This window comes from Peromyscus leucopus, chromosome 5 (assembly GCF_004664715.2).
Source record: "Peromyscus leucopus breed LL Stock chromosome 5, UCI_PerLeu_2.1, whole genome shotgun sequence".
Taxonomy (NCBI): domain Eukaryota; kingdom Metazoa; phylum Chordata; class Mammalia; order Rodentia; family Cricetidae; genus Peromyscus; species Peromyscus leucopus.
This window is the reverse complement of record NC_051067.1, coordinates 32,930,887-32,943,826: the sequence shown is the minus strand read 5'-3', so window position 1 is coordinate 32,943,826 and position 12,940 is coordinate 32,930,887. Positions and strand designations below refer to the sequence as shown.

Below are 12,940 nucleotides of genomic sequence, written 5' to 3'. Positions count from 1 at the left end.
GTGGTTGCTCACAACTGTCTGTAATTCTCATTCCAGGGGATCTGACGCCCTCTTCTGGCTTTTGAGGGCACTGCATGTACATGATTCCAACAAACAGGCAGACAAACACCTAGATACATAAAGTAAATAAACAGCAGTCATTTGGGTCAGTTTTACCCTGGAGCAAGACCCTTATCATTTAGGTCCAAAGTCTCAAAACCATCTCCCCTTGCCTCCAGAAAGTATCCTATCTGGTCCTGTTAAATTCTTGTGAATACCTTTGAGGCAACCAGAGCCTGCCTGAGTCCTCTTGCTCCAGAAAATGGGGGTGGGGTGAAGTTCAACGGTAAAACACCCTCCAAGCCTGTATGAGGTCCTGGGTTCGATTCCCAGCACACATACAACATCTAGGAATTGTCTAAATAGTACTTTCTGAGTGCCAGACACCTTTCTGGGCTGGACCACAGGAGAACAAGTCACTGGGCTTGGCACTCACAGGGAGGAGCTGACTGGGTCATTTCCACGAGGTTTTTTCAGCTGCCTTTGTTTGAAACAACAAGCCATCAAGGTCCATTTTATATCTTTGAAAATTCCAATGGGCTCTGTGTTTTACTTCTTGGGGTGCCCCGAAGCTCTCAGGTACAAAAACATTTAAAATGATTTATCATGAAGGAAAAGAAGATGCTTTGGGAAAACATCCCTCGGCCACCGACAGATGACAGAGCTGTATCAGAAAAGTCACTACAGAAGGTGAAGTTTATTCACAGCGTAAGGAAATAATACGGACTGATGCCTCCTTGGCAGGCGGAGCAGTGGGCAGAAAAATCCAGCCACATTGTGCATGAGCTGGGCAGGAGAAGCCGCTGAGTGGGAGAGGGTTTCCAGAAAAAGGAAGCTGGGGGTGCATTGTCAAGCCATGCCGCAGACAGGCCCTGTGGTCTTGAACGCCAATCCTGGGCAGATGAAGTTGTTTCATGCCTGGTTTCTAGCTACCCGGTGCTTTTCTTGATCACACTGTGTTCCTCATGACCTCTCCAGAGGGAGGTGCATGGCCTTCTTCCTGTTTTATAGGCACCAGAGAAGGTAACTGTGCGTGTGGTGGCCGTATCTATGATCCTATCGTGAAGGAGGTTGAACCTCAGCTCACGAGGCCCCCCAGTCTCAGGAGCGTTCTCCTTTACATACTAAACTGACTCTTTATTATTCCCCTTACATAATGAAGGGTCAGGAGTTTGGGAGACGGTTTACCCAAATATAAGGTCATGGATTTGATCCTCTGCATTGAGGGTGGGGAGCAGGCAAGGAAGTGCCTTTGCCTGTTGTAGGCTCCGCCTTGGGCGCCTAAAATTCCTTAAAAGTCTAGGCATACAAGAAGACTGACGAATGGTTGCATAATTAGTCATCAGAAAGTAAGCGAATGCAGTCAAGGGAAAACAACAGGCAACTGGACTCCATGCACCTGGGACTTTGCATCTGTCTTTGGCCAGTTAAATGTCACCAGCTGGACGGTAGGAATCTACTGATTGTCACTTGCTGAGTGTCCCCTATGTAGAGGGATTGCCCCTTCCACATCTCCAATGTTCCCCATGCTTCTGCAGGCTCTAGTTACCTGTCCCATTTCAAAGCAGGCAGGGTGTGTGAATTCCGCTGGGAGTGCCCCTGGGAAGAAGAAAACAGAAGAGCTGAGTTCTGAAGACAGCCTGGAGACTGCTCATAAAGCCAGTCCTCTTCTCTGGGGAGACCTCACTCTGCTGTGGCCTGCGGGAGGCACTGCACAGGTCTCCATCAGCAGGGCCTGTGTTGCTGCTCAGGACACTCTCTCCTTTCCACCAGCCATGAGTCCTGGCCTTGTCCTGGACAGAAGGACAGTGTGTTTCCAAGCCTGGTCGAGGAGTATAATAAACAGCTCAATGAGGATGTTTTCCTTTGAATTTTGAGAACAGAGCCTTGACTAACTATAGCTCTGTTCTCCTGTGTGTCCCAGTGTGAAACCTGAATCAACAGTTACTTCTCAGAATGCTTCTTTTGGGGGCTAGTGCTGGGGACAGGGGCCACAGTTTAGTAGAGAGGTAAAAAATGTTCCAGATGTTAGAAGGAAGGTGTGTGTTTGGGGGGGGGGTAGGCCTAGTGAAGGCAAGTGGGTGCCTGTGACTTGCTCATCGTTGGAGCCCTCGACCACTTGGGAGAGACTTCCGAGATCACGGAAAAAAAACCCCGAGGGAGCCTCCCTCTGTGGAGAGGAAATCACCAAACTGACCACTGTGTAAACAGCTACATGACACATCGATCTTCAAAATAATATTAAGATCAGTTTAAAAAAAAAAAAAGAAGAAGAAAGGGAAAAAGATAGTACATACCAGGAAACCAAGCCATAAATAATGAAAGTATCAGTTACTCCCTGAGAGCCCCTGTTTCAACTGACTTCTGCTGGTGGGGGGAGGGGCAGTTCTAGGTCTCATGGCTTCATCTGAGTAATAACTGCATATAGCAAGGCATTTCTTTATTAATGTATAGGACAGGCCAAGCTCTGACTGAAATCCCTTGGAGCTGGCTTAACAGTTTTGTCTTTTATCCTTTGCTCCTAGGGAAGCCTGATCTTGCTCCCTCAGGTATCTGTGGATCTCCCAGAAGCTGGGGCTCTCCCGAGTGACTGCCCTAAAGACTCCCCGTGGTTGCATTTCCAAGTATGGAAAACATACATCTTGTCTGAATCCCATAGCCCAAAACCTTTATCCAAAATTTGACGTGTTTTGCAACATAGTTTAGGGCATGAACTCTCTCTCCTCCACCCGAGTGATCAGTCAGAGGATACCTCACACACGTCCTTCCTCTTTCCCACTACCCATCTCTAGAGGTCTAGATGTCACCCTCCTGCGCAGACTCCACCCTTCCCTCCCCCTTCAGACCCACTCACTTCCTTCCTTCTTTTTGTCTTAAATATTTTAATTTTTAAAGATTTATTTTTTTGTGTGTTTTTCTTTTCTTTTTCTTTTTTTTTTCTTTTTTGGTTTTTCAAGAGAGACAGGGTTTCTCTGTGTAGCTTTGTGCCTTTCCTGGAACTCACTTGGTAGCCCAGGCTGTCCTCGAACTCACAGAGATCCGCCTGGCTCTGCCTCCTGAGTGCTGGGATTAAAGGCGTGCGCCACCACTGCCCGGCAAAGATTTATTTTTTAATGTATATGAATATTTTGCCTACATGCATGTCTGTGCACCGTGTGTGTGTGTGTGTGTGTGTGTGTGTGTGTGTGTGTGTGTGTGCCTGGTACCTGCAAAGGCCAGAAAAGAATGTCAGATCTCCTAGAACTGAAGTTACAGATGGTTGTAAGCTCCTATGTGGGTGCTGGGAGCTGAACCCAGGTCCTTTGCGAGAACAAAAGGTGCTCTTAATTGCTGAGCCATCTTTCCAGCTCCAGCTTATTTCCCTCTCGACTGGACATTCTTGCTTGGCCCCAGTTCCAGGCCCTACTCAACTCAGCTCTCCTTCTCGCCAGAATCCCAGAGGTTCCCCTGCCATCATGAATGGCTTTGGCCCTAAGCAACTTAGGGAAACTGGTAAATCCTTTGTGCTAGTCCATGTCCCCTTTCCCTCTTACTCACTAGCTTCTGCCCTTGCATGGAGGGAGAGCAGGGCTGTTGTCATTGGCGATGGGATCAGCCGCACCCGTTCTCCAGAATTCATAGTAGAAAAAGCAGAGCTCATTTTAAACTCAGCAAAGGCTTTTCCATGTTTCTTAAGTAAGTGAAAATGGAGACGAATACCGTTGTGACATAAGCCTAAGTAAGACTTGCTTCGCTGTGTTTACCATTCTGTCTCCACCGCCACAGCCCCTCCCTCCCTGCTTAACCTCCTCCAGCCCACCTCAACACTGCTCCCCATCCCTCTTCTGTTCTTCCTCCTAAACCCACTCTGCTCCCTCCCAGACTAGGCAGGCTGGCTTCCCATGCCAGGGTGTTAGTTTCTATGTACTCTTTGCTAAATTACGGTGTGTGTTATTTCCTGGCATTCGAATAGATTTCTTGGGACTGTACCTGTTGTTCTGGAGCTCTGCAGCACTGTACACTGACAGAAGGTGTCAGAATCATTTGATTCTACTTCATCCCAGGGCCCCAAGCATGGACACCAATAGTGAGAAAGGCCCAGCAGTGTGTCCACAGTAGTGTGAATGTATGTGACATCACTGAACTCAAAGAGGGTGGAGGAAAATTGTCAAAAATAATTAATCCTAGGTGGTCAAGATGGTAAATTTTATGTTATGCATATTTTACTATTTTTTAAAATGAGTCTCAAGATTAAGAACTTATCTAATGATGATACTTGATGTTCTCATAGGGTTTTTTTTTTTTTTTTTTTTTTGCCTTTAAAATGCCAAATGTTGGCCGGGTGGTGGTGGCGCACGCCTTTAATCCCAGCACTTGGGAGGCAGAGCCAGGCGGATCTCTGTGAGTTCAAGGCCAGCCTGGGCTACCAAGTGAGTTCCAGGAGAGGCACAAAGCTACACAGAGAAACCCTGTCTCGAAAAACCAAAAAAAAAAAAAAAAAAAAAAAAAAAAAATGCCAAATGTTCACCAGGCATGGTGGCCAGGGCAATGTATAAATCAATAACCAATTTCAAAGAAATATATTTTTTGTGTCTACATATTTTTCTGTGTGATATTTACTGCAAGACAAGTAAGTTTTACTTAATATAATTCATCTGGTTCCTATAATATTAGTTATTAATTTATTTGCTTTGCAAATATGAACTCAGGTGACATAAATATTTTATCACAAATACCAAGGGAACTTTGAAAAAGCTTCATGAATCAGACGTAAGAATCTGTATGTGTATGTATGCACATGTATGCACGCATATAGAGAGCACACAGCATAGTCATTCAGTATGTTTCTCAGATGAAATGTTCCTTTTCTATGTAGACAAGAGCATACACTTACAGGAAAAAAAAATGTCTTCTTTTGGCTTGAAGTGTGACTCAGTGGCAGAGCGTGTGCCTAGAAATATCCTAGGTTTCTTCCCCAAATCACCAAATGACTTCTGTGGTAAATTTGGCACTGACTAAAACAAGATACTCTCCTCATTCGTTTTAAAGTTACCCCTCCAAGCCAGTGGTTCTCAGCCCTTTAATACAGTTCCTCGTGGCGTGGTGATCCCCAACCATATATATTTCATTGCTGCTTCACAGCTGGAATTTTGGTACTGTCAGGAATTGTAATGTAAATATCTGATATGTAGGATATCTGATATGCCACCCCTGTAAAAGGGTCATTTGACCTCCAAAGGGGTCACAACCCAGAAGTTGAGACCCACTGCTGTATGCTAAGCACGGTGGCAGCTGGACACAGCAGCAGAACCTGAACTGCAGAGGTTCAAGAGGCCGAGGTGAGAAAACCACTTGTGCCCAGAGTCCAGCTAGGGAAGCATCATGAGGCTTGTCTTAAAACAAGCAAATGGTGAAGGGATCTGAGCACACATTTCTTTAACTGTGTGATGTTCTAGCTCAGATTATCCACCAATATCTGCTTGAATAAAGGTATCTTCAACGATGAAAAGCAGTTTCTGGTATAGAAAAAGACAGCACAGGCAAGCATCCTGTCTGTCTAGCACACAAGCCACTCAGTCTCTCTGAGGCAGAGCCATAAGTCTGGGATGACACTTTGGAGGCTTTCATACTTGTTTATGTGCTGTGGGGTGTCTTTTTGTATGCTGTGAATATGTGTTGCTCTGATTGGTTGATAAATAAAGCTGCACTGGCCTATGGCAAGGGAGCTTAGAGGCAGGCAGGAAATCCAGGCAGATATACGGGGAGAAGAAAGGAGAGAAGGGAGAGATTCCTAGCCACCACCAAAGGAGCAGCAAGATGCCAGCAGACCAGAATGCCACAGCCATGTGGCAAAACATAGATCAATAGAAATGGGTTAAAAATTTAAGATGAATGAGCTAGCTAGCAAGAAGCCTGCCATAGGCCATATAGTTTGTAAACAATATTAAGCCTCTGAGTGATTCTTATAAGTGTCTGCAGGACCACAGGGCTAGGTGGGACCACAGCTGGGCAGGAAAGGAGAAACTTAACACTACATTTTTGGACCTATAATAGTTATTTGTGCTAGATGTATCTTCTTTTCTTTTTCTTTTCTTTTTGAGGCAGGGTTTCTCTGTGTAGCCCTGGCTGTCCTGGAACCCGCTCTGTAGACCAGGATGGCCTCGAACTTACAGAGATCCACTTGCTTCTGCTTCCCGAGTACTGGGATTAGAGGCATGTGGCACCACCACCTGGCAATGTATCTTTTTCTAGTGAAGTAAGCTGTCCAACAGCAACTGGTAAAATGAGTCAAAAATCAACAACTTCCATGGTCCTCGGGCAAACACCCTGAGTGGCAGCGAACCCCAAGCTTTGACACCTCTGACAAGACACTCCCTTTTGTGCTACCAGTGTGAAGGTCACCCTCAGTACCATTGTGGGCACAGTGGTTACCTCTGTAGCTCTCAAGTACTGTTTAGATGCAGGAGCTAGGAAGCCTAGGAGCTTGGGGAAGAGTGATGGGGAGGGATTCTGCTCTGGGCCAGACCCTGGGGAGAAGAACACAGGGATACCCATGGCAGGACCAGGTAGTAGGACTTAAATCACAGTCAAAGCTCATGTCCTCTTTTCATATTTTCTTCTGTGCCTGCCATAATTAAGGCATGTTTAGCAACATGGGGCCAGTTTCAACGGTGCTGACGGAGCAAAGAGAAATCTTGGGCTCTCACCAGGGGCAACATGGGAGAGACAACAAGCCAAGGAAGAGGAAGCCAGTCTGGCAGCTAGGGCAGAGAAGAAATAGAATCACCAGGTGGACATGAGAAAGATGCTGCAGGTCTGGTGGGGAGAATCTTGAAAGGCTCAGAAGGGAAGACAACTCATTTTCAAGAATTTTAAGGGTTCGAGATAAACAGCAGTGGTATGCCTTTAGGCAGTAGCATTCGGTCTAAAGGTCAAGTTCTCTCTCTCTCTCTCTCTCTCTCTCTCTCTCTCTCTCTCTCTCTCTCTCTGTGTGTGTGTGTGTGTGTGTGTGTGTGTGTGTGATGAAAACAGCATTTGATGCCAAGGGGATTGTATGAGATTGTGTTTTATAGAGCTATACAGTGCTGATATGTGGGAAGGTCTCAGGAGATGTCAACTCTTACTATGGTCAACAGGGAAGGCGTGGATCAGGCAAAGAAGATAGGTCAAGCAGAGGTATCCATAGCAATCAAGGCTATTTGAAGTGTGGAAGATCAGACAGCAACCTCACGGCTGGACTTTGCCTTCTTAGTCGGCCTGTGACAGCGTGTTTAGCACACCCTGTGGTCTCTTGGGTGGTTGTTTCTCCACTAATAAGAGAACACAGTGAACTGCAAAGATTACTCAGTGATGAGAATAGAAAGTGATTGTGTCAGCCAGCTCCTCAGCTAGCAAAATACCTGAGATGATAAACATAATAAAGGAAGAGGCTTGTTTTTGCTCAGAGGTTTTGGCATGTGGCCACTTGGTCCTTTGGTGCTGGGCCTTTGGCAGCACAGTACATTATGGAGGAGGGAGTGGTGGAGGAGGCCTGTTCATCTTGTGGCATCCAGGAAGCAGAGAGGAAGGAGCTGGGTGTCCTTCTGAGGACATGCCTCCAATGACCTGGCTTCCTCTCAATAGGCTTATGACACCCTCTGGAGGTTTTACCACTTTCCAATAGAGCTGGGTGCCAAACCTTTCACACATGGACTTGGGGGGAAGCATCCAGAGCACAGAAGTGGTGATCATTGTCCAGTCGACTGTGGCCAGAAGTGTGGAAGGGGCCTTTGCTTACCAACCCTGTGTGGGTTTCAGGACATTGTTATGAACTTCCGTCACGGTCATAGGCAGGTATATGGCTCCTGTAGTGACACTGCCTGTGATCTCGTTACAGCCTTCCTATGTAATGGGCTCCCATCCCCCAAGGGCTAAACAACAATAAAAGTTAAAATCACTAGTTATTACACATGTCCTGGGTGTAAAGTACCTACTAAACATGTATTACCTTGTTATGAGATTGACATCATCAACATAGCCCAAGGAAGTATTTAGAAAAACGGAAATTGTGTTAGTTTAGGAAGATGGCAGAACTTGGTTCTCCTCTGGGATCTGTGCACCTTCCAAACACTGGTAGTCTGGTAGGTTTACAGTACTGGGCACAAATACCTGCCTATTGAGTGGGCCTTAAGTCTGATTAAGCAGCTCTTGGTTACCCCCAAGATAGAAGTGTCACAATTGCACCATGGGAGATATCTTGCTAGGCTTGTTATTAATGTGGTTCATAGGCATTACAGCTAGATAGGACTCCTGGTTGTTTTTCTTCCTTGGCAGTTTGCATAACACCTTCTGATACTCTGAGAGTGAGTCCTCAGGTAGGTTTCCAGGTCAGCTCCAGCTCAGTTTCTCCAAGCCTCTTTTCCAAAGTATGGGGTGTCTTCAGCAATAGGGTCTTGAAGTTCTGGGAGACAACCAAGGGCAATGGCATAGTCTATTATTACTTGGGGAGTCTATTCCCCTCACCAAGAAATTGAAAGGAGGTTTCTCATGCCTGGCACTGTTTTTGTTTAGTTATTGTTAGATAGTCTATGACTCTTGGGGAAAGCATTGTGACTCTATTATATGTATATGTGTGTATGTATATAAGTATACACATGCATATGATATATAAACATAATGTATGTGTGTTTTAAAGTTTGTAAATTAGTATGTTTTTCTTATGTTTTTTTCAAACAGTGTTGTTTATTGCTCTTTTCTTCTCCCTGTGCATTACTGTAGTTTGAATAAGAATGGCCCCCGTAGACTCATATATTTGAAGGCTTGGTCACCAGGGAGTGGGACTCTTTGATAGGATTAGTAGGATTAGGAGATATGGCCTTGTTGGAGAAGGTGTGGCCTTTTTGGAGGAAGTGTGCCACAAGGGGTGGGCTTTGAGGTTTAAAAAGTCCACGCCAAGCCAAACCTCGGCTCTCTTTCTACAACCTGCAAATCAGGATGTAGCTCTCAGCTACTGCTCCAGGGCCATGAGTGTCATCATCCCTGCCATGATGATGGAGTAAGCCTCTGAAACTGTAAGCAAGGCCCCCGTTAAATGTTTTTTTTTTTTTTGAGTTGCCAGGTCATCGGTGTCTTTTCATGTCAATAGAACAATCACTAAGGCAGTTACCCTTCCTCCCTTCCCTTGGCTCAAGCTCCCCTCAGTTTCCCCTTCATAACACCTGTGTCCAACTATCTTCCTCTCTAGAGCCCCTTCTCGTCTCCCCAAATGGTTCCTTTTTTACTTTCCTGGATTTTGTGGTTATTCCAGGTTATAGACTCACATAATTCAGACTTAGGATGTACAAATAAGAAATAACATGAGACATTTGTTTTTCTTGGTCTGGGTTACCTCATTGAATATATTTTCCAATTTCATCATTTACCTTCAAATTTTTTTTTACAGTTGAATAGCATTCTATTGTGTATATGTACCACATTATCATTATCCATTCTTTAGTGGAAGGACATGTGGGTTGTGAACAGAATGGTAATGAACATGGCCAAGCAAGGATCAGTGGAGTAGGATGTAGCATCTTTTGGGTATAAGCCAAGGAGTTGTACAGCTGGGTAGGTTTAATTTGCATTTTCTTACTTGGTAAGGGTGTTGAACATTTTTAAAGATATTTTCTGAACATTTTTATTTCTTCTTTTGAGAACTCTTTGTTCAGATCCATAGCTCATTTTTTATTGGGTCATTTGTTTTCTTGGTCCTTTGGCTTTGGATTCTTCGAATATTCTGGACAGTAATCTTCTATCAGATGTATGTCTGGCAGTGACTTTCCCACACTGTGGGCTTCCTTTCACTAAGGTAATTGCTTCCTTTGCTGTTCAGAAGGTTTTGAATTTTATAAAGTTCCATTTGTCAATTGTTGGTCTTAATTCTTGAACAAATGGAGACCTATTCAGCAAGTCCTTTCCTAAACCTGTAGCTGGGCACTGCCCATGTTTTCATCAAGTAATTTCAGGTTTCACATTGAGGTATTTGACACACTTACAGTTAGTTTTCATGTAGAATGAAATATATGGGTCTTAGTAAGCACTCTTATATGTTGATATTAGCTCTTAAGCCTTTAGTGGGCATGGTTCAGTCCATATAATCGTAGATATTAGATAAGGGGTGGGGGAGTGGAGGATCTCTCAAGAAAGGGAGAAATGGAATATATAGTTATGGAGAGACATGGGAAACTGGGACAGGAGGATTAAATAGGGATGGGGAGGAAAAGCGGGTAAAGGGCAGAATATGGGGAAGAACAACTAACAGTAAGGGCAATTTGAGAAGCCATATGGAGACCTACTGTTGTAGAATATTATTTTAAGGTGTAGTACTTTTGTTTATGTTGCATTTGTTTAACTGTGAAGCTGTGTCACTGTGCCTGTCTAAAACACCTGATGTTTTAATAAAGAGCTAAACAGCCAATAGCAAGGGAGGAGAAAGGATTGGTGGGGCTGGCAGGCAGAGAGAATAAATAGAAGGAGAAATCTGGGAGAAAAAGAAGATCAAGGGACAAGAGAGGAAGGAGGAGGACTTCAGGGGCCAGCCACCTAGCCACACAGTCACACAGCCAGCCATGGAGTAAGAGTGAAAGTAAGATATACAGAAACAAGAGAAAGAAAAAAAAAAACCTAGAGGTAAAATGTAAATGGCATAATTTAAGTTAGGAAAAGCTGGCTAGAAACAAGCCAAGCTAAGGCTGAGGATTTATAAGTAATAATAAGCCTCTGTGTGATTTATTTGGGAGCTGGGTGGTGGGGCCCCCAAAAAGCAAAAGAGTAAAAACCAACCAACAACAACCTACTACTGTAGAAGCTTCTTAAAATGTACACATATTTTAAAGTAATCCAGTTGGAGTCACCCACTAACAGGGGAGACAATGTCCCCACCAGACATCTTTCATTACCAAGTGAGACAAGTAATTGTGTTGTTGGCCAAAGGGGCCTGGTGGAAACCCCCAAACAACTGAGACATCATCAGAGACGCTTCCTCTTGCAGTAGATAGAAACTAACACAGAGACCCACAACTAGACAATGTGAGAGACTTTTTAGAACATTTAGTCCTGAATGGAAAGTCTTCATCAAGCCCCTCCCCTCAGGGCTCATGAAGCTATGAAGAAGAGGATGCAGAAACGTTCTAAAAGCCCGAGGGGATGGATGGCACCAAAGAAACAGTGTCTGGAAGACCAAACAGAATTCACAGTAGCACACGTATGAACTCACAGTGACTGTAACAGCATGCATAAGGCCTTCACAGGTCCCAGCATTGACAGAGGGGGTAAATATGAGCTCCCCCATCCCTAACCAAGGAGCTATCTCCAACTGAAAACTACTTGCAAAGCAAAAATTAGTTTTCTCCAGTGGGTTTTGCTGGGTATATAAATTATACTCAAGGGTAGGCTGTATGCTTAGCATTAGAGAACCAACACAAAACAAACTCAATGGTGTTTTTGTAGATTTTTTTTTGCCTTATAATGTTTTATTTGGACATTGTTATCTTACTGGCCTTTTGCTTATGTATTATGGTTAGAATTTTGTGGTTTTGTAGGTTTTCCTTGTTTCTTGTGCTTTTGTTGGTTTTTAAAAAGCTTTTAATTCTAATTTGTTTGTTTTATTTGCGTGTTTGTTTTCTAAAGAGAAAGAGAGCAGGTGGTAGTGGAGCATGCCTTTAATCCCAGCATTTGGGAGGCAGAGACAGGCAGATCTCTGAGTTTGAGGCCAGCCTGGTCTACAGCATGAGTTACAGTACAGCCAGGGCTACACAGAGAAACCCTGTCTTGAAAAACTGAGAGAGAGAGAGAGAGAGAGAGAGAGAGAGAGAGAGAGAGAGAGAGAGAGAGAGAGAAAGAAGAAGAAGAAGAAGAAGAAGAAGAAGAAGAAGAAGAAGAAGAAGAAGAAGAAGAAGAAGAAGAAGAAGAAGGAAGAAGAAGGAGAAGGAGAAGGAGAAGGAGAAGAAGGTGTGTAGTTGAGTGTGAGGGAAGTGGGGAGGATCTGGGAGGAAATGAGTGAGAGAAACCATGATCATACTATAGTGCATAAATTTTAAATTAAGAAAAGAAAGATACAGATACAATTTAATTCTTCTAAATGTGACATTGTTTTCTCAGAACCATTTATTGTAGATGTTGTCTTTTCTCCAGTGTGTATTTTTGGCATTTCTGTCAAATGAGATGGTTGTAAATACATGCACTCATGTTTGGGTCTTCTAGATTGTTTCCTTGATTTACATGTTTTGTTTTGTTTTGTTTTGTTTTTGTTTTTTGTTTTTTGTTTTTTGTTTTTTGTTTTTTCCGTTCTGGGACTGTGGTGGTTTGAATGTAATTGGCCTCCATAATCTTGAGGGAGTTGTACTATTAAGAGGTGTGGCTTTATTGGAGTGGGCATGGCCTTGTTAGAGAAAGTGTGTCACTGTGGGGATAGGCTTTGAGGTTGCCTATGCTTAGGATACCACCCAGTGTCTCAGACCATTTCCTGCTATTTGCAAATGGTAGGACTTTCAGCTACTTTGACGCTATGTCTGCCTGCATGCCACCATGATCCCAGTCATGATGATAATGAACTGAAACTGTAAGCTGCCATGTCAATTAAATGTTTCCTTTATAAGAGTGTCTCTTCACAGCAATCAAAACCCTAACTAAAACAGAGAGCATGTTGTTTTTATTATTATAACTGTGATGGAGCATGAAATCTGAAATAGTAATCCCTCTAACATTTTTTTTGCACAGAATTGTTTTGGCTATCTGGGATCTTTTCTGGTTTCATATGAATTTTAGGATTTTTATCATAATTTATGAAGAATGTCATGGGAATTTTGATTGGGATTGCATTGAATCTAAATCTGCATTTGAATTCTACAAAATTGCTTTTGGTAGAATGGTCATTTTAACAATATTAATTCTACCAATCCATGAA

The 12,940-nt window shown here is 43.7% G+C and overlaps 1 long non-coding RNA gene across 1 annotated transcript; it reads right to left on the bottom strand.

Moving 5' to 3' along the window:
- Positions 1-716: 716 nt before the first annotated feature.
- On the bottom strand, positions 717-2,410 carry LOC119087946. The gene is made up of 3 exons (XR_005091499.1): positions 2,337-2,410; positions 1,589-1,638; positions 717-1,039 (listed from the first exon to the last, which is right to left on the bottom strand). It is a non-coding gene; the product is annotated as an uncharacterized LOC119087946 (long non-coding RNA).
- Positions 2,411-12,940: the final 10,530 nt, after the last annotated feature.